Below are 22759 nucleotides of genomic sequence, written 5' to 3'. Positions count from 1 at the left end.
GCAGCTTGTTAACTAGTATGCAGTTTAGTTACACAGTCGCAAATTGTACGGTGATTGAAGTTTCGGTTATTACTCTCGCCACCTTGAATTGAAGTCAAATGTTATGAATATATAACTAAAGACTCGATTACTAATTTTCTCAGTTTAAGATGAAATACTTAAAAAACAACTAAAAAGGAGAGATACTGCTACCTAAGAAATTTAGAATATAATTTATCATACACGTTACTATAAAGCATAGTAACTGAAACCTTAATACTGTGCCTCGCTATCTTGTATTAAAATTTCAAACTAAATAAAAAAGGAACGAGGTACTCCAAGCTAAGGAATTTTCCCGCGTGACAGTAGAGAAGAAATTTCTCGAGTCGCGAAACTTTTGAATTAATCTTGCGTAGACTGGAGAACAAAGGACCGAAGAATATTTTCATTAGCTGTGCATTATAAAGTGACTGCGTCGTTATTAAACTATCTACCCGCGCAAACATTTGACGCCGGTAATTGCTCGCCGTCACTTGCATCGGGTCACTTTACACCCCAGACAATAAATGCTCGCCGACCTTTTAATCTTTAAATATTTGCTGTTGCGACGGGACCAAGCACAAATTTCATTCCCACCGATGCTTTCGTTCTTGAAACGAGTTCGATCGGTCTCGAGAGTCAGCTGTAACTTACGGGCGACACGTTTCTTTTTCCAAAGCTCGTCGAACGCGTTCGAAATTACGCTTCTGTGCTACGTAGATCAACCTCGATTGCAGCTGTTTGCTGGCACCTTCCAGGCGCAACGAGCACCACTTCAAAGTTTAGCTTTTGCTACCAATTTGTATTTCGTTCGCTTCAAAACACCGCGATAACAATAACATTTGTCGTGTTTCACATTGTACGGCGAACTTTTCAGCTGTTATCAAACAGCCGAATTTGTTAAATGTTTTTCTACCGATAGCCATCGAGTAGCACCGATATAAAATATATAAAATTAAACGATTGTATAAAATAAAATGTCTAATTAGATAGTTTCAGATTTGTAACAAGAATAGTTTCAATGATCTAATTGCATTCTCACAGATTAGCGATAAGTGTCGCATATCAATAAAATTCAACTTTCGCTGTCAGTCCGTACTCCACTCGGTTTGAAACATCAAACAATATTAAAATTTGAATATAAACTAGAATTTATAAAATTAGTTGTCTTTATATTAAACAGTAAAAATATTTGATTTGAATTGCATTTATTGAATTACGATGCTGACTGTCGTAAACTGTCTATCATCCTTAAATATCGTGTACTAACAAACAACATTCATTAATTTTTCTACCAATTAGTATCTCCTTCACCACGAAACATCAAATAATAATAAAATTCGTCTTTAAATTAGACGTTCTCAGATTTGAACCTAATCTAGTTACAGTGCTGACTCTGATACATCGTTCATCGTCCCCAAGTTGCGCGATATTGACGCGATTAGAGCGATATTGCGTCGCGAGCTCGACAAAAATAGAGCTGTCGCTATTTCTGTCGTCGTTATCGCTACCCATTATCGTAACCGTAACCGTTATTGTCCTGAAATCGCGTACGGGTCCGTGCAGCCCCGTTGAAATCCCATTAATGACGCTCGAGCGGCTTCGAAGCATCGCGATATTCGGGGCAATGTTCGAATCTGCGTCAATCGGCGCGATGCAATTATGACAGCCGATCGGAAACGAAGTTCGAAAAAATGACCTCGATAGGCACTTCACGTCCGAGCGTGGAATAGATATGCTAAATTTCGGTGGCGCGTGTACGCGCCGATATCGTTCGGCCGCCATCGCTCCGGCCACTCTCTTGCCGACAGATTTATCCGGCATTTCCGCCGGATATCGCACGCACCATTGAGTGACGCGTCCGACCGGTTATCTGCGCGCTGGTTCTCGTCGAAACTTCCGCCGAGAAATCGTTGTCGCAGTGAGAATTTCAAACGAGCTCAACGAAACGCTAAGAGATGTGATTTGTTGCCAATTGCGGCGTTAAAATGGTTTAATACGAAATTATTCACTGGTACGGATGTATTTAAGAGCAGAATGGTTACCGCGATTAACCAAAATCTGCGAGTTTTCTAGAGGGTTGAAAGATTGAATTTTCTATCTCGGAAAAATAATAAGTTGAAAATGCAATGTAAGGGAAGATACGAATTATCAGAAATTTTCAAAGTTTCAGACAATACAGCTGGTGTTAGAACTATTGATTTCGATTAAATATGATAGATAGAAATAACACTAACATCGTAGTAAATTCATGAGGAAATTATATTGTATTTTATAAAAGACTCACCCATACGGATACGCAACAATATCTCAGAACCATTCTTTTTTTAAGATGTTACAAATTTAATGGCGACGTTATCGCTCAAAGGGGAGCAAAATCTTGGAAGGGACAAGAGACCAGGCTATTTAACAGGTCGGCCGGCCGACGTGTAAACTGCTTTTAACAGAAGCTTTAAACTTGCCTCTTTGTCTTACCAGCCGAAACTGTCTCAAAGTTCCATCCTCTTCCGCTTCAAACTCAATTACATCGCTACCAGAGTTGGCTCCGTCTGCCAGCGTTCTGAAGCAGCGAAACTCGGTAGAAGGGGGGGGGGGCAGAGGGAGCGGAGGATTTGATAAAACGGAAACCTGACAACCGTTGCCCCCCTTCTGTGTGTTGTGACAAGAGAAAAAATCTGTATGTATGGAGAAAAAACGGCGAGCGGCCTTTATCTCGCTTTATGAATCGTTCGATTTCGAAGACCGTGCAGATGAAATCCGAACGACGCCGTAAATTACTTTTCTGACGGAGTAATATCGAATCTCGCCACCAGTCGATTTCGCCAAACAGTGGAACGTTCTGCAGAGACGTTTGCCAACGTTCTCTGGTTCCGTGTAACAGAATAGTCGCAACATCAGGTTCCAGCAAACGTTTGTGTGTGTATCCATGAACGATATATGTGTATGTAGGGGTGAGTTAGAAACGCAGCACGACGACTAATGTCTCGTCGAAGCAAGCTGACCCTCTAAGTGAATCGATCATTCCTCTGGACTGGTAGATTCGAGGCGCAGTTGCGTTCTATCGTGGTGCATGGCTACGCGGACGTGTACAAATAAGTAGCCTCGCCTACGCTTGTGACAAATAGGAAAGGAAATTCGTGTATGGAAACTAAGATGAATTCAGCGTGCAATTTTCTCCGAGGCGCGGGCGCACGGGTTGCTCTCCACCTACTAACTGCAATCGAAACTTGAACGTGGCAACGATATATCCACAACCGCGGCAGCACCAGTGGCGGAACAGTTTTCAAACTTCTTACCGGGGTTGTCAACGCCGATTCGAATTCCTCGAATTTGATTTTAATCGACGAAGAATAAAATTCTACCTGTTTCATAAATCACAGGTCATTCGTTTCGTCACGTGTACCTTCTCCAAAATTTTAAAATTCATTTCTTTATCAGCACGCCTCTGTTGGGTGACCAAATAAAAAATGTTAATCCTCTGTTGGTCTGAGTATATATTTTGTGTATGATCATCTGTGTATATGATACACTATAATTAGAAAAGTGAAACACTCGAATATGATTAAAAATTTTTTTAAATAATCAGGATCTGTGCAATTATCTTTGAAGTTTCTCGTCTGGGTTTCAACACAAAGATCTTTTTAAGTCAATCGTTCCATGTCTTCCAGTGGATTTGTTGGTTACCTGTAAATAGAATCGCGTCACGACCAAATACCTTGCTATCGTGTTGATAGGTGAAAAGAGAATAAACGAACAGCTATAGCTAAAAGGGAGTCGAAGGGAAATGGAATCTTGATTTCCCATCGCGTGTTTCATCGATTTAGGATTAACACTGTGCTAAATGGATAACAAGCGTTCGAGCTGTCTTTTGTTCACGTTTTTTTCCCTATACTTTGAACGAGCAGACGAGGATGAGCACTTGATGCGTGCGAACCATTGGTTAAAACTTCGGAGACCGATAAAATATTTAACGGAGATACGAACCGACACGGGCTTGAAACAAACTACGTGGAATAGACTGATCATTTATTTGTAAAGGAAATAGCCCGCGTCCGGACTGTGTAAATCGTTTCTTTGAAGGTATTATCCAGTGAGATCCATAGGATTCGATCGCAACGTGCTTTCTGCTTATTCCTTCAATTCTTATCCATGATCCATCAACTTAACTCGGATCGAGTTCACTTAGATTCTTTGATGTTGCCTTGATAAAAGACGAGTACATAAATCATTCTTGTAAAAAAGCTATTGGAAATCGAAATGACAACGTTTCATAAAAGATATGGAAAGTTATTAACGAATTGAGACGAAACTCATAAAAATAAAAAAGATGCTATCGACAATTAGGAACCGTGTTTATTTTGATGAGAAATTATTGACGACTTCTAAGCGGAAATTATCGTTTTATCTATTAAAACATTTCTACGTGAGCACAAAACAGCTTTATTGAAAATATTATTGGCGATAAAACTTTGATTGTGATGCATAGTCTCGTACTTTAATTAATATCTTAGAATTACGATACCACAAACGAGTTATGAAAATGTATATAGGTACTTTTATAAAATTCTTTCCAACTAATAAAGGATAAATTGTCAGATGATTAAAAATACAGCGATCTACCTTGGATAATAAATTCTGTGGCAATTTTCTTGAAAAAGATGAAGTTGAGTTTAAAAAATTGCTCACAAAGGCCAGTCCGGTGATGAATTAAATAATCATGGAAACTACTCCATTCACAGAGTCTTGTAATCCCTGTGCAAGGTGAATTTACAACCGTGCTGACTACGTTTCCTTTCATCCCCACCATTCATTTCGAAGACTATACCAACGTTTTCCCCAATGTTGCTTGTACCACGGAATCGGGCTTTCTCGGCGTTTCTCGCGAACAATACGCGAGATCTATCTCGAGAAAGGTGGCAGCGAATTAAATATAACGGAAGGATACGAAAGACGTGCGAGGATAGCGTTGCGAAATTGTTGGGACACGTAATGAACTTCTTGTATGCCAACGTCGCTCAGTGTTTAAGAACGGTTCTCCGGCTGAGAGAAAAGTCATAATTTTGATCATAAGTTCTATAATTTTATAGTTAAAGTTCTATAATTTAACAAAAAAAAAGTTGATCGTGACGCTACAAAATATTCAAATTTCTTGAAATTTCATAAAATTACCGTATCTAAATTGAAGAAGAAATAGTAATAAAAGTAATATTGCTGGAATAAATTTTTGAAATTCCTTTTCATAATCACGTCACGAATTCTATAGGATCGAATAACGTGAATTGACTGAAAAGAAGTTACAAATGAAATGCTGCGTTAACGAAACGTTGGTCTCTCATAGATTAAAACTCTGCACGTCGTCATCTGTTAACGTTCTAGCAAAGTTTCTTGCAATTAATTTTCAATTTGGCGTGAACGGCGTCTTCGTTGTCGTTTCTTCTAATGACAATAGCCCGTGGACTTTTCGAAACTATGCTATGTAGGAGAATATTCGTTGGTTCTTCGATGTGGAAATGACGCCGAAGGCAATGTAGCTTCGATGAAATTCTCATGGAACCGCGAGCCCCTTGATCGGTTCTATCGTTCTTGCATTATATTACAGACATTCCGTTACGTTTCGTGCTTACTTTGAGAGAATCAACGAATTATTGTATAAACTCTCACAAGCGAGAACATCGACACAAGCTAGCAACGTTTCACTAAAGGTCGACTTTTACCTTTGACAGTAGCTTAATTCAGTTTTTCATATAAATTGCATTTTTTCCTCACATTACAGTTTTGCATGCTAACGCTTATTTTCTATCCTGTTATTTCCACACTCGTTTCTCGATGGAGTTTGCTAAAACAATTAAGACAGGTTCGCCTTCGACCTTTCACAGCGTTGCGTGTGTTGTATTTAATTTAGCAGCAAGGGTATTTCTGTCTGATACGCGTATCCCCTAATTTACGGAATATTAAAGTACGCAACAAATTCTTGGTCGAGATATGCAGTCGAGTTCTCACGAAACACTTTGTCAACGAGTTTATATGATCTACGCTCGTATCGCTTATTTATTAACGCTTATACTCACGAGTTAAAACACGCTCACAAAATCAATTCGTGGTACTTGGAAACTTAATAAGAGCAACCGTTCTTTTAGTCGGAATATCAAAGAAATACGGATCTCGTCGTGAAACGTCTCGTTGAACATCCGAAAGAAAAGGGGAAAATTGATAAATTGCGAATGTAATGAAATTCGTTTTACGAGACGGGACTGGGAGGGCACGTCTTTTCTATCTGACGGACGTAAACTGAAAAGCAATCGAGGCATCGGTAAATTGATTGTTTCAATTTTATAATTTCGACCATCGGATTGCATCGCAGTCGAGCGTTCACGATGAAACGCGACTTGAATCGCGCGCAGTAGAATAACTCGTTAAAGGTCAGCCACAGTGGAGTTAGCTCTGTGTATATTGGAGGTATGCTTGCTACATGAAAACGAACATCCATGTTTCGAGTTTCCCCCATTTTTATATGCGCCACACGCACTCGTTACGAGTCCCGTGTAAAATTTTAACTACGTAATTAAAACCTCGCCCCTTGTTTTCGATTCCCTTTAAGCGTCCGCTGATGAGCGCGATTCAATTATCGAAATCGACCGATCGATGTCACCGTTTTTAAACCAGCGTACCGACGAAGAATCGACGTTAAATTTACTTACGATTTAAATAGAGTTGTAACTGTAAGTTCAGTAGACGTGTGTTACGTTTGAAATGTACCGCGAGATGCGGTTTTCGAAAGTTTTATCAAATATTACAGAAACAGCCACGTACGAAAGCGGCATTTTAAGTAACATTAAATGAAACGAGCACGATAAACGAAGTGAGAGGCTATAAAAGCGCTATTTATCACGGCGAATAAAAGTGATACGGTGAAAATGTCATTTTCAACGCGGTTCGCTTCCGGTGATGCGAAGCAATTAAAGTTTAATCGAAGTTCCGAATCGTCCGTATCTCCGAGATGAAATATCGATATAGGAAACGTTAAATAGATTTCGCCGCTTAATATCACATTTACTTCGGACCGATTTTCACCGAATAGAAAATCAGTGTCTTCTAAGCAACCGAGTATCTACCGTATTTGTTTTTCCATTTTTCTATAATTCGAGGTACACAGACATACTCAGTAGAGTATTCGAACATTTGTAACCACCTTTTACGAATATATTATGTGTGTTCTACGAAACATTTTGAAATTTCATCACCGCTGCTTTACTAAATGTATGTTTCCAGTAAATATCTTGTAATTTCTCTATACATATATTTTCGAACTGATTACAAATTTTACCAATATATTCATGGGAGTCGTGTTTTAGAACAGTCCTAATGAAGTTCCATAATGTTTTACCACTGACGTAAAACTTTACTACGGCGAGTATTCAAACACTTTCGCCAGTCAGTGTATCCCTCCGTTAACGAATAAATCGTTACTTTTTTCCCGAAATATTAACTTGCTGTGGGAAATACAGATATTTTCCTCCCTTAACTTCCCTTTAACCAAAAGGCATGCATTATTAAGCACAATTTTTAACAGTGCCTTCCTTTGAGGCAACATCTAGAACCACTCCGCGGATTTATTCGCCTGTAGGGAAATCCTTAGTGTCTCCTAATGGAAAAGTTAGTAGCCAGAGTTTGTCAATAAAATATACGGATTTACTTCGATCAAAGAGCAGTAACTTTCCATAATTACCCGGTTCGTACGTAACCGCGCGCGAGAGAGTGCCTTGGAATAATCTGTGCACACAGGCACAACAGTTTCACAGGTAAATGTTTCTCCGCAAACTGAGAAACTTGCTCGGATTATCGACTCGCTGCTTTTTCTTCGGAAGAACATTAACGAATTGCAAGGGAATTTCGCAACGCCGGCTGCTGAGGCGAAATTACCGCAAGGAAATCTGCGTTAAGATCTCAGCCAGAGATTTTCAACCGATCGAATTAAATTCCGTGAAACTCGACGAGATTAGTGAAAGTAATTCGATTTCGCGTGACAGACGTCGTCTCGAAAAAATTACAGTACGAGCTGTTTCAGTTTATTAACCGAAAATGGCTTGGTCTGTGTCTAAAAACAGAAGAAGCATCTCACGATGGCAAATCCACGATGTCACAATTAAGAATAGTTGATTTTATATCAGAAGTATTGCCTTTCAGACTTCTATCGATTTTAAACATTTGTTACTTCTCTGAATCAGTAATATAACCTTATATAAAGTCGTGGACTCTCTTTTTTAACGCTCTGTATATACGAAACATTCGTTCCAACATAGAGCAATGAATTTAAAAAAACAAAAAAATCAAAAAAAGGAAAAAAGGCAGAAGTAGTACAATGTTTCGTCCGAAAGAAGATGAATTATCAATTTTCCCGGTGCACTTGTCCATGACGGAGGTGTCACTTGCAAAATGTACGATCGGAGGTCGCAGATGCGGGGGCGAAATATTTCGAAAAATAATACCTCGCCGCGTCAGCAATGATATACATTAACAGCGGCATTTTTCCTGTGCCAGTTACAACGCAATCGGCCTGCCATTTTCGTCGTTCCACGTTCCATTCCCGGCCCCATCCTCGACACGTACACATCGTTGTCCGCAATTTTATTCGGGAACCGCCCACCTCCTACTCCCTGCTCCGGCTACTCCTCCCACGGTAGCCGGTTGTTACCGCCAATTCGCATTATCCAATTTTTCGTGTGTCACGTACCGTGTCCCCGATTTGGTAGGTCACTTTCTCGCTGCAATTACATACGTTCCAAACCATCGTGGCGCTCTCTTCGGCGTCGATGTTTGCAGGACGCGTTGATTTTCTTCTATTCTCTCCATGTATTATACCCTACTCTTTGTCTCTCTCTGTCTCCTTTCATTATTCTTCGGTTCGTCCATCCACGACGTACTCGTTCTTCCCTTCTCAGTATGCCTATATTTTCCCCTTCCTTTCCTCTTCTCCCTTTACACGTTACTTGATTTTCTCTTTCTCTTTCTACAGAACCTTCTTTGTCACAATATCACCGCCTCTTTCGACTCTCTTCGTACTCTCTTTATTTCTCCCTCGCTTTTTTACCTTGCACTTCCTAATTTCCCCCACTAATCTGTTTTCATCTCCTGCTTTTCCCCCCGCGTTTTAATTCTTCGTCTCCTCGAAGGTTCATATTTCGTTCTTCTGCTTCCACGTACTTCTTCCTTCGTGAAATTATTCGAAGTCGGCAAGAAATCGCTACTAATTTACACACCGAGCTCCTTCATCCCCCTCCCAAAAGTTTCAATAATCCTAGCGACCGGTTTTTCCGTATCCCTTTGGTCGTTTCCCTCCGATACTCTAATCCCTCTCACCCTTACTATTCTACCGTCGATTCATCCCTTTATCCGTACTTCTCGACGAGTTACGAACGAGAGTGGAAAGGGATGATGATGAGGGGAGAAGCCGGAGGCAGGCAGAGAGCCCTTGACGACGGAAAAAACGCGAGATAACGACTGCGTTACGCCACAATCGTCCTGTCTATCGGGCTGGCTCCCTTTCTCCCTCTGTTCTTTTACTGTTCGTTGGTCACGTATTTACCCCTTGGAAACGTTGAAAATTCTTCTATCTTTTGGAAAGAAGGTATACCGAGGTCGAATCGGAAATAAGCAAAATCGTTTTGTTAAACGTCTAACTTCCCCCTTGAATTCATCGTTTATAATATGGTTGAAGCGAGAAATTTGCTTGAATTTTGTAGAACTTTGACGGTATAGTAAAACAACGTAGAATTTAGAATTAACGTTTTCCAGGATTTTTGGCATTTATCTTAATTCCTGTAATCGTTCTGATATTTATGACGAAGCGCTAGCTTTAAACTCTTTTTAGGAACTAAGCACCATATTCATAATACGAAAATAATTCTATATTTGACTATTTATCTAAGTCTGTCCCGTGTTACACCGTAAAATAATTATATTATCTCGGAATAACATGAAAAACTGTACGAAGGAAGAATGCAATCCGTTGTTAATCCTGGATATTTGCTTCAAGCATGCTAGTTTCAAGGTAAAAAGTGTCAGTCCTGGGTCTCTACCTAATTCTTGTCCAAATATGTACCAAGAGCTCACGTTATTCAGCTTAAGTTCCTATTTGCGAAGGACAGCACTTTGTCTTGCGAGGTTACTAAATTAAATAAATCTGGAATAGCATGCCCTACTTTCCAACCGCACATTTTGCTAATACGTCCGAGTTCGCGGAAAGGGTTTAACCGTATTTATTTGTCATACTTGAATATTTCTTCCAAGAGCCACATATCTGGCCTAAAATATCTCTCCATTTATCTTTCTCGTGAAAGTAAATCGGACGACATTAGTCCACTCTGTGCCTTGAACTCTGAAATATAATTTCGAGAAGAGTCGCTGATAAAAAGTTCGATCTCCGCGTGAAGCGTCCAGCGTGAATCCCACCTGACCTCTCCGGCGAGAGTCGGTTCAACGTTGAAAATTCGCCGCAGTGGCGTATCGACTTTTTGCTGGCCCGTTGGAGAGAAGCAAGAATAACCTCCTCCGTATCCCGACCTCTGTGTGACCAACGAAGTACGAGAAGGAATCTTCTTCCAAGACTTTTTCCATTTCCGTAAAGTTTCCTACTCTGACTACGACGTTTGAAAATCCGGACGGTCCACGCGCGCAGCCTGCTACACCCCCGCTCGAGCGGAACAAAAAACGATCACTCGTTCAGAGGGGTAGCTGGCGGAAGAGGGGATGGTTAGATTAGATCCATTTAAAAGCGAGAGGGTATCCGGTTTCCGAGTCGAATTAGCAGACTCGAATTGGATACGGAGGTAAATACCGATAGCAGGGACGCTAACGCATTTCGAACCACTTTTTCTTCGCGGAAGGTGGATTAAACCAGGCGATTACTACTTCCAGAGAGTACATTGTATGTCTTACAATGTGCATTACCATCTCTAAGTATTTGAACACTTCCAAATTGAGTTTTCCAGAAACCAAACTGATCAGCTCCACCTTTTACCAATTCCTTAATGATCATTACACGCGTAAGTATGCGATTAATATTTCAATATTCGATTAGTATTATAGCATTCAGATTTTACGAAGTTTCAACTATTCGTTACAGAAAAACATGGGACTTGAGTGACGCGCGTACATTCTTTATTTCGATTCAAATGTAACAGAACGTTTGTACTAATTTTCGAAATATAATAAAAATGCGAACCTTTGATCGAATTGCGTCGAAATACGCATGGACAGCAGTGTAAGCATCTTTAAACATTCGCGAAAAATATGGCTTTAATAAAACGCATGCACCTCGTCTGATGTATGGTCAACCTATTCTGCTTGCGATGTGGTTACCTTCGACTATGATGCATGTTGTCACGGTTTCCCTGTTATTACAAAATTGCTTTTCAGAATAGACAAGGTTAAACCGTTTGTCTTCGAGCTGAGGGCTGTATTTGACTGGGATATTTCCCTTACGACCTTTAGACATCATTGTACTACTTTCAACAATGATGGAAGGCATTCTTTTGTGACTGATCCATCATTGAAATGGATCACTAGCGTTGAAAGAAGGAAAAAGGGAAGAACTCTTCTTCGCGTAAAGCAATAGAATTCCTGCATGCTTCATAATAAACGAATAATGAACAAAATACGTGGAAAATCCGTACGTATTGCTTTTGAGATAAAATGAAAAACGAGCGAGATATTAATTTTATTCAATTCGTCGGTCATACAAGTGAACTCACATTTGTATGGCTTACCAATAAGTGAAAAATGATGCATCAAAAGTCAGTTTAATATATATTTATAACGAGTATTGAGTAACTAGATTTGGTGTATTTTGCGTTTGACAGGAATACGGGACACCATCAATCTTGCGGCTGTTTTCCGAACGCCATACTGCGTAATAAAATAAAGCAAGCAATGAATTTGCAAGGGAACGAACGTTCAATTCCTGCGGCCCATCAAACGTACGCTTTCCTGCGCTCTCTTGGTTAACGATCAACCACGCGACAAACCGATAACAACGTACAAATTTTAATTAGCATTCGATGGCGCCCAGTGTATTTAATTGTTGCGCCAAATTACCACAGTCCGTGACTTCGCAGCGGTTCGACTGAACCAACGCGTAACAAGATTGTCAGATTTCTAATTTCGATGCGTCGCATGTTAATTAACTTCTTGTCTTATAACATCTCACCACACTCGTACAGATTGTGGTTGTTGCAAATTATATTTTTAATAGAGTTTGTCTCATATTCCGACCTTAGCTTTGATTTTTCAGATCCAAAGTATATAAATATAAATTACACATGTATAATATATCGATGCTTCGCTGTTATATTAATCAATCGAATTATGAAAAATTTACGAGTACAAAAACGCATAGAATGCGCATAAAAATATAAAAAATATATAAACATAGAAACACTAACCAACTGAATACTATCATTTATATTTCTCTAAAAAAAAATCACGAGGTAAAGGGTTAAGAAGCGACAATGACTAATCAACTGCAAGCTGATCAACAGCGCCACATTAAACACGAGAAAAGGGAAAAATTCAACACCTGTGGTATACAACGTGGGCAAAATTTTCCCGTGATTTCTGTTTAATATCCGTCGAATTACAATTGTGTCGGGCAATTAAAAACGCCGTTTTGCAGAGGGACACGGTCTGTCTCTTCTCACGGATCGGTGATCGAACGTGACGGCTATTCGCCGTGCCGTAAAAATTCATGGCTAAAATTTACGAGTGAGGAGCCTCGAAATTTCCGGCTAACGATCCGCTTCGAGAGGCCGGATTGGGAAAGCATGAACGAAAGGGGAAGAGAAGAGATAGAGAGAGAGAGAGAGAGAAAGCATGCCAGTTTTATTGGAGGCTCGTTTATGAGCCGTTTGCCGGCCGCTCTTTTACGAGCTATCGATAAATAAGCGGAGCCGCTCATGCGATAAAAACGGAACGCCTGTGTCCAGTCTATGTCGCCACGTCGGGAGGAATTAGAGAAACGTAATTGCAAATTCTCGCTGGATAGTGAGCCCTCCGTCATCCGTTGCGTCGATTAAATCGGATCGTCCGTGTGGAAAAGTGTCTGCCGCCTTTCTATCGGATTTTTAACGCGCTGCAATTCACCGGTGATTGTAATTGGCCAATCGACGATGTTTTTGAGGAAATGTCCGGCGACCGTGTAGTAATTCAAGCAAAAAGAAGATAATTAAACCCATTGTCGATCGAACTGGCAGTCGAGGTAAAAATCCAGTCACAATTCGCCCGTACCTTGATTCGACTCGGTCCGACTAGTCGCGGTCACGATCTACTTACGACGCGTTACACGCGAAAGAACTGAAACAACGATTTTTCTAGTAAATTTATCGCAACTTAAACGATTTACAAGGAACGTTGTAGAAATGTTGTGTGAACTTGTAGTTGTTCGCGGCGTTGATGAACGACACTGGTAAGCAAGTAATCTTCCGTAGACAGGCGAGATGATGTATCTCTCAATTATTTAATAACATTGATCGAACGGCTCATTAACCAGCATCTGTAGCCAGTGCATTTAACTAGTACCCGGATCATCGGTTCTTTCGTCATTTTTCTACCAGCTTCTTCTTCAGTTTTATGCAAAACACTGGTACCGTCTCCGGGCATCTAAAGGAGTTGGCTAGAGGAGGAGCCTTGATCCCCGAGAGCATCAAGATCTGTCATGATAATCCGCAATCTCTTTTGCGTTCGAGTCGAGGAAGCTTCAACCAAGCTTTTCCCGTTCCATTTTGCTTACGGTAAACTGCAGTCATTCTCACAAAGACTCGCACTATTTTTCCCGCTTCACCGCTAGAAGCGAATCATCGCTTGCATCACTTTGTGAAATTACTTTGACATTTAATAATGCACCAGGATGGGAATGCAGCAAGGAACGAGTTAAACGTTCGTTTAAACAAAATCTTATCCGCTCCAAGACGCGTCGCCAAATTTATGAGCCGTTTTAATTTCGTATCTAACAAGGAAGGTTCCCTAGCTTTAATGTTAATCATCGATTTTTCTGAAATTCTTGAAGCCAGTTTGTAGAGAAATATTTAACTTGTACTTTTTTTTATCGGCGCTTGAAAACATTTAGCTGGTGAAGGCATTCTTTCAAATTGGATATTTTCCAACATTTCGCTATTTTATTGAACTTAAATTGAATAAGATGTAAGTTGATAAATTCCAAGCGTTTTATTACGATATTTGAGAAAAGCGTACACCTAATTTTTGTTATTTGAAAAATAAAATCTTAGTAAAATAATTCGCTTAATATTCACCGGAATCCTTCGTCAAAAACTTACTGTTCACGAAGTTTCCTTACAATTTTCGTTCCGGCTTGTAAGCTCTTAGATCTTGCTTCTTAACGTTTTTCTTCTTCATTTCGAATCGAGGCTCTGTAGAGGTTCTCATACAGAGCTTGCATCGCGCTAAGATTCGCCTTTAAACCAGTTTTTATTTCATGCCATGCGATAAAGGCGGCATTAATTAAATTCCAAGCAAGAGCTGGAAGAAAGCCTCCTCGCGCAGGATAATCCCAGAACACTGCGTTAAAAGGCTTGCTTCCATTGAAAAAGCAAATTACGTGGCTGTTACTGCAGCAAACATATCTTAGAAACGCGGAAACAAAGATAATTCGCATTAAATACATCCCAGAATCCTGCTTGTAAGAGGCTTACACTGAAAACGGTAATGTACAGGTTCTTTCGCTTAACGAAAGGTATCGTGACGATACGTCATTCGGTAAACGTATTCTATCGAACTCTGAATAATTTCCTTCCACGTGAAAATTCCATTCCTGATAATAAGATGGTTGAGCGTTGACTGATAATTAATTAATTGATTTCTTGAACATTGGCAATGTTCACGAATAATTACAGCCTTGTGAATATTGGAGCGACGTACGCGTCTCCCAAGTTAGAAATGGTAATGGTACTAATTGGTCGTGTAGAGCCCGAAACTTCGCGAGTTTATGATGCATATCAATTACTACTAATGTGCAGCAAGAAAACCACTAATCCTAGGAAATTAGAAATTCTCTTGACTATAACACAAACGGAACTAGAGCGAAATATGATAAAAATGTTTACTAGAGAATCTGAAACACAAAACTAGACCCAACTTGAAACTAACTATCGCTGACGCCCTAACAGCGATGTGTCTCTGCCATCCCTCTTGCGTTTCAACCCTGAAGGGTTTCGTGACGTGTTCTGCCCTTTCACCGAGCCGTACCATCTTAGATCCCCGACCTTCTAGCTCCTTCTCCGTGTCTAGGTGCTGATTAAATTAAATCACGTTCATAGCCCGACGTGCATCCACCGGGCGCCTGTTAATCGAATCTAGCGCCGTTAATACGTTGGCGAAACTTCCTAACGAATTAAGAAACTGCCGCCAACCCTTGTCTCTAATAGGCTGCTTCCTCATACGCTATCGGCGTTTCGCACCCTCTGCCAAGATATTACTCTAACTAGTTTAATTAGACTCGTAACGGAGATCAACCGAGTAATAAATCATTTTCTTAGGTAATTTAGGATAAAGTCTGGTACGGTCTGGCAGATGTAGTGACCGTACGAATGAAACCAGTACATTGTTTCAATTATCTGGTTTTTCAAGCGCAAGGACGTTATTAATCTTGGGTGTTGTTCCTCGCGTACGCAGCAATTCATCAAGTCGGGGGAGCTTCTCTCCGTATGCACGGTGCTCCGAGGAAAAAAAGTAGTATGGTGGTGTCGCGAGTGTAATAAACGTAAAAAAGTGCCTACACGTACGATGGAGAGAAATGAGACCGCCGAAGGACTTGAAACAAAATGCACCGTCATCAGAGCCATCTTCAGACGTGATATCTGCCAGCGGAGGGAATGAAATCTTCTAGCGCGTTTGCATTCGATCCTCCCTGTTTTTTTTTCCTTTTTTTCTTATCCTAGAAGTGAAATATTATTCATAATTTCTGTTAACCCGTTAATAGAATCTCGAGAGAAACTCAGGCAAAGTACGAAATATGGTATTATGGATTTAATATCTTAAATTGATCTTTCTCTCTCGTAAAATATTTTTAAATATTAACTTTATATACGTTAAACAAATTTTTAACAAATTCCATTATTAATACGAACTTATTTTCTATGGAAAGTTGCAAGTATCTATGTATTTCTTGTTCATTTTAAATTCCTCTTCCTTTTATTAAAGCGTCGAGTGATTAAAGTTGAATTCGTGGTCTCGTCGCTTTCTTCTTACAATCATAAAATTCACAATAATTTCTGTACAATTTCTCTGTCGAAGTACCAATTAATTTTTCAACCTTAACGATCAAATATAATTCATGATTTCCGTTAAACCTGAAGTCGTTGTCTGACTACTTCTTTACAGTCATAGAATTCACAATAGTTTCCCTATAATTTGTCTATCGATGTACTAATTATTTTCGAGACCAGAATCGTTATATCTGAGAGTTTATAGCCGAATGCTCGAAGAGATGGATTCGTTCGACGATCACTAGGAATTCTGGCTGCTCGTTACGATCACCAGAATATTCGAGCAACCACTCGAAGACGAAGACGAAGGACTTCCATTCGAACCTCATTAAGATCCTCTCGAGAGCTTCTTCGGACCAACTTTTCGATCCCTCCTAAAAGGTGGAGCTTGTTTTTTCTTCGTAGTGAGCGAAAACATCTTCATCCCCTTTTTCACAGAGTTATGCGTTCGACCCTCGTTTTGCATGCTGGTTACCACGCTGATAAATTATTTATTCCACGGGATCTGATATCCCTCTTCGAAAGTGCAAAAAAGTATTCAATTTCAAGTATCGACGCTCGCGAAGATGAGAATCTCGAGTATCGTTCAACGAGAAACTTATTAATTTCCAAGGTATTTGTGGCCGTAAAGAAAGAGATTCACTCGCTCTGTCCGGCAAATTTTGCAAACTGAAGGTGAGAGAACGAGGGAAGAGGGGGGAGGGGGACCGTTTCCCTGGCGTTCAAACAGGGAAATTAGAGTTCACGGCGTTCGAGTAATCGCGAGTAATCGCGACACAGTCTTTTCGCGTTCCCGATGGCTCTTATGCGCTTGCAGCTGCTACCACGCGATAAGAGGATTTCACAATATCGAGTTACGAGCGTGTGCAAAGTCGTTACATCGAGGTCGAGTGCCCTTCGAGGACCCTTTATTCCACGCGAGCACTGCCAGCGGCAGCCACCTTGCAAGACACTTTTCCTCTCCCCTCTATCTATCCTCCTCTACCTGCCCTCCTTCTGATTCGGTTCTTCGAAAAACCAAGAGCCCTTCAGTCAGTTCAACCGGTTCACGATAACGCTGCCCTCTTTGTTTCTTTCCGATCCGTGTCTATAGTACACGAAATTCAACGATCCTTCGCTCAGCACCGACAACTTGGATATACTATTTATTATAATCGAACTATACCACTGTTTTAATTATGAAATTTTGCAATTGATTTTTATTGATACGCCTTTGTCTGATGTTAATGTACACTATATTACTTTCTATCCTTTCCTTCTATCCCTTCTTTCTATCCATCAACGATATACTCTAACAATGAGAATTGTTTAACGATTTCTCGAACGTCAAATGAATGTAAAAGAATCCAGTGAATGTAACCGAAAGTGAATGGTACTTAGACCAGTACGGTACTTGGTCGTATTACCGTCTTTACAGGCACTTCATAACAGTTTTATTCAAGACCGTAGTAGGAAGTATAGTGAACAATAATTTAACGTTTATTTGTAGCACTGGCCTTTAACTACTTGGCCTGTGTGCAGCCAGATTTAACCACCGTACCATCAGTACTCCTCGCTTCCGTGAATTCTACGTCTCTGAAATGGGCTAGCTTTACCCTTACGCAAAGATCGGTGTTTGCAAAAATGAAATTCTAATTAAATTTCCACAAGCTGTTAAGTCAACGTTATAACAGTTCCCGGTAATCGTCTCTCGTATTCCTTACCGGATGAATTCTACGTTATGTCGTAAGAGAGAGATCTAATCGAAGCCTCGTTCCACTCTCAATTTGTTTTCCACTTTCCACAACGTTTGACCCGTGCACAATCGGTCAAACGAAGACCACGTTCCCCTTATCAACGTTCCATCATTTAACACGGGTCTGCTCCAACCCTCTGTTCCCCGTTCGAGCGAAAACAATTCGATAATGCACATCGTTCAGATAAGACGACAGCAGCCACGTATTCATGGCTCGCCTCGAGCTAAGTATGAATATGCAATTTTATATTATACAGGCTTGTTACCCGTCGCGATTGCAACTTTTCCCTCTGTGGAGCCATCAACGTGGCAACGCCATCGTTAACCAGCACGGTTACCTTCGTATAATCTTCCCGCTAGCAGTTACCTTGATTTTTTCTTATGGTTTTCAACCAACCCCAGCTCGTTGCCCGTCCTTCTTACGTAGGCGGTTCTCGGATTTCAAAGTACAGGATGTGCTCCGGGCTCGGCTTTGTCTTCAGTTCTAGCTCCTTGCTTTTAACAATCTCACAGCTGCTCTTCGAGAGCTGCTTTTGAAAGACAATCTCTAAAAAGCGTGCGAAATGTACGTTAAACTATACGCGATTGCCCGATTCTGGTCACGTAGAGTGTTGGACAGCGACCAAAATTTTACTCTTAATCTTTGCAATTTCATCTACTGAATAGGTTAATTAATGAATCGGAACCAAATAGATTCCAAAAGTAAATTTAGGCAAATTAAATTCTCTATTGCTATTGTGCATTATTTTTAAGTGGTATTAGTCCGCGATTTATCAGTACGATCAGACATCAGATAAATACGTGTTTCACTTCTTCTCGAAAATCAACAAACTCGAACGATATAGATACTAGAAATAAATTTAGAGAAACTATGCTGCAAATTATTATCGCGGAGTTTTTAAGTGGTATAAGACCGTGATTGGTCAGATATCGCAAAAATCCGTATTTTATTCATCCTTGGAAATATTTTTATCAAAAAATCGAGTCGACTTTGATTTCGTTGATAGGTCAACTACAAAAGTTGTCCATTGCAGCCGAATATAAGAATAAAATGGAGGAAATGAAACGAGGCTGAGTATCGATCCGCTGTGCTTCAGCCAGTAAACATTCGCCGGTCATCAGTCGAATTTATAAAACATTCGCATCGCCGTAGCCGAATAGTGTGCGTAACGAACGACCGCGAGCCACGAGTGCATTAGTCGCCGCAAAAATATGCAATTATACGGTGTACAGTTTCACCGCGTATTATTCATCACCGGTGTGCAGCCGCGTTTGGTTTACACTCGAGAACATGTCGCTTGTAATACAAAGTAGATACTCCTGCTGATGAGGAGATAGGTATATGGCGGTGCATAGATAGCTAGAATAATTTATCGACGTATAACAGTCGCGTAACATTCGTCCATGCGATCAGGAAATTAACTGGAATTGCTGGAATTTCCTTTTATTTCTTGACCGAGTACATGTTTATTTCAGTGTTAGCGCACTTTCAGTAAAATTCAGTAAAATTCAGTAAAATTGCGTTAAACGGCGCGATCAAATTTACGATTCGATGCATTTATCACGTATGGAGCAGAGAATGAAATTCTTTCCTCTCGAAATTGACAGGAAATCTCCGATTTCATCGCTCGACAAAATAAAAGTCACTTTCACCCTTTGTCACGCCCGTGTTTCGCTTTCATCGTGAAATTTCGCGTGATTTCCCTTAATTCACTGGGGAATGAGATCTGAACGGATTCAACCACGATACAAATAATGATAAAGGAAAAGTAAAAAGAAAAGGAATGAAGGATGACGAACACTTTAAACGGCAAATGTCATGATACGATACAACACAGTGTGATTCTCTTGAATTTGATAAAAATGGATACGGAAATTTGGGGGAGCGTTGACAAAGGTTCGACTGAAACAGACATTTGCCTCGTTTCCATTTTTTTACTTTACACCGGGGATCGTTCATTCTAGCGTTGAAACGCTCAACGTTTTCCTCATTTTTCTGTCTGCCAAATATCTCTTCTTCGCCTTTCAACCATTCATACGACTATGGCCTAATTATTTTCCACTTCAAAATGTAGCTCAAACAAGCTTCAGTTTTCCATTATCTAGATATTAAACAGACAAAAATGAATACGAGTGGCCCAAGCACATATTTTTCTATTTCTTTGTTTTCCGTTTGCGAGCAATAATATATGATAATAATAAAAATGCTATCCTGTGATTCGCATATTTTTAAATCGATTTCCAATAATTTTTAAACAAATAAGGAAAGGCAGAAATTATTGTAAATAATAACGACGAGGAAACACAGCGATGTTTAATTATGTAATGGTGCAAAATTCGTGAAAAGTGTATGAAATGTTCAATTTTTGATTGGAGAATATTAATCGAAAATTCGAATGTTCCATTAGGCGACCCGTGCAACATTACAAAAGTATAATGCAAATAATCGGGATCAGATAGGCGAAGTAGCTAGCGAAGCGAGACTTGATTTCACTCTTTGTCTTCCGTGTTCCACTGCCACATGAGTTACTCTTTTGAGACAGACTTGTCCAAATTAGAAGCAACGTATTGCCGGGGGATATATTGCTCGCTAGACGTAATGAAATTGTTCCGTTTGCTGCTCTAATTGCGCCGGAATTTTTCGCGTAATGCAACCGTGCACACCGTGACGAGAGTGCCAATATTAAATTTTTCTTTTGACTTGTAGCGTGTATGTCGGTCGTCTCTACGGTTTGGTTAAATATTTATCAGTCTCGGCCCGTTTGCCTTTGCACGCGCGATCGCTATCACTGATTCCAACGCTCTGCTACGTACAAACCACCGAGGCGTTGATCGAGGATCGCTCTTATCGGACTACGTGACGAGCTCTCTGTCGTCTATTTCCAATGAAATCCATCGCCTCGTGGGAATCCCGAGACAGGGAACAACGCGCGAAATGAAATCCGAGACACGTCGAACGCTTTTTGATTAAAAGTCTCGCCTGGTAAATTAATCGATCGAACTTGCGAATTCTTAAATTCTTTTAATTTCACTTTGTTACTCTGTTATTACTTAGATAAAAAGGGAGGGCGAAGTTTGACCCCCGAACTCGTTAATCGATGCAGAGTCTCGACAACCAGAGAATGTCTAAAGTGGGAAAGAAACAACGAGTAAGTTTCTCGTCGTTTTAACGAATTAATTTCATTAGAATGGAAAAACTCCGATCGGAATTCTCTTCGCGAAACCAGTTGCGTCTATCAGTATCAGACCAGAAGTGGAACACTCGAGGGACGTTACGCCAATTATCGTTTGAAACATCCGTGCGGGACATTTTCGCGGATAAAGAACAGAGTCCAACTCTTTTCAACGAAGGTAGAAACATTTCTTCTCTTTCTCTCCTTTTCCTTTCTTTTTAATGGTGCACCGAAAAGAAACGATAGCGGTGTTGACATGAGTCGGTTGATCTCACGCGACGTTGAATCCTGATGGACTAATTCTCGAAATGGAAGCGCGATTACGCGAGCAAAGCCACGTAATAGTCGGTGCTGCGCGTTTGCGAAATCGAGCGTGCCTTTCCGGTGTGCGCGTCGCTCGATTTACCGTCGGTTCGTGTCTTCATTTCCATCCACGGAGCTTGAAGAAAGCGACGACACAAAAGAGAGAACGGTGATACCGATACAAAGAGCCTGGAAAAAGGTGGCTACTTTTCTTTGTGTCTGCCGCTGTAGGATGGTTTCCAACCATGGAACCGTCTATTACCTACTCCAGATCGTTAACATAACGCGTATTAATCGTTGTCGTCGTTACAATGATGTTTTTTCCGACCAATTGTTAATGACAAAATTAAATTGTCTTTAAATTTCTATTGTATCTTAGAAAAGAGGGTAATCCGTATTATTTCCATAATTGGTACGGTTAATATTACTCTTTTGAATGGATAAATGTGAACAAAAGTTCAACAGCCTCAATTTAGAGTAGATAGTACAACATTACGTCAGGCTGATAAATAGCCTTACTCTATGTTTTAAATGTTTTAAAATGTTTTGCCTTAAAAAGCCTTAAAATGTTTTGATAAAATGAAGATTTATATTAATTCTATCATTGGTATGAATAATATCCCTTTCACTGAATAGATGTAAAAGAAGTTCAACAAATACTTTTACGTACGCGTAACGCACAGGAAGTGGTTGACAATGGACAGCCTCATTCTACTTGAACATACATCCACAAGACTGAAACTTCCCCATTTATTACTTGCTACATTATTTTTGTAACCTAACGAGCGTATTTTTAATGAAGAAAGTTGACGGGGATCGAAGTTTGGATTAACAAAGAAAAGCACAAAGGAAGTCAACAGTTCTTTTTAACAGTGGTTCGACCAGAGAGTATGTTTCCTATCATCGTTAGTCGACAGAGAACGTTTAGCACAGCGTTAAGAACTTCAACGAAACGTTGGGCAACTTTTCTACATCGGATTATCAACGTTGCGAGATGGAATAACTTTTTGTTCTTGTTGTTAAGCCGTTATCGTTCGTCTCTTTTATCGCGGAGTATTTTAAATTACGGTGTTCGCGTCAGCCGTAAAACTACAGTCTGCCAACAGCGTTGTGGGGCAAGAGGGTGAAAGAGTGCCAGAGCTCTCTCGTTGGGGCTCCTGTAATTTCGATGGAAAAAGGACCGGGAAAGAAAGAGAAAAAAAATTGCAACAAACTGTCGACGTTCTACCAAACCGCATTCGCAAGAGAGACCGTAT

At 40.2% G+C, this 22759-nt stretch overlaps 1 protein-coding gene across 2 annotated transcripts in view; it reads right to left on the bottom strand.

Moving 5' to 3' along the window:
• The window catches only part of LOC138187480 (disintegrin and metalloproteinase domain-containing protein 10), a 159708-nt gene that overhangs the window by 121680 nt on the left and 15269 nt on the right, over positions 1 to 22759 (bottom strand). The window lies entirely within an intron of this gene.

Source organism: Bombus flavifrons, chromosome 15 (assembly GCF_040668555.2).
Source record: "Bombus flavifrons isolate JBK064 chromosome 15, iyBomFlav1_principal, whole genome shotgun sequence".
NCBI lineage: Eukaryota > Metazoa > Arthropoda > Insecta > Hymenoptera > Apidae > Bombus > Bombus flavifrons.
This window is presented reverse-complemented; position numbering and strand designations above follow the sequence as displayed.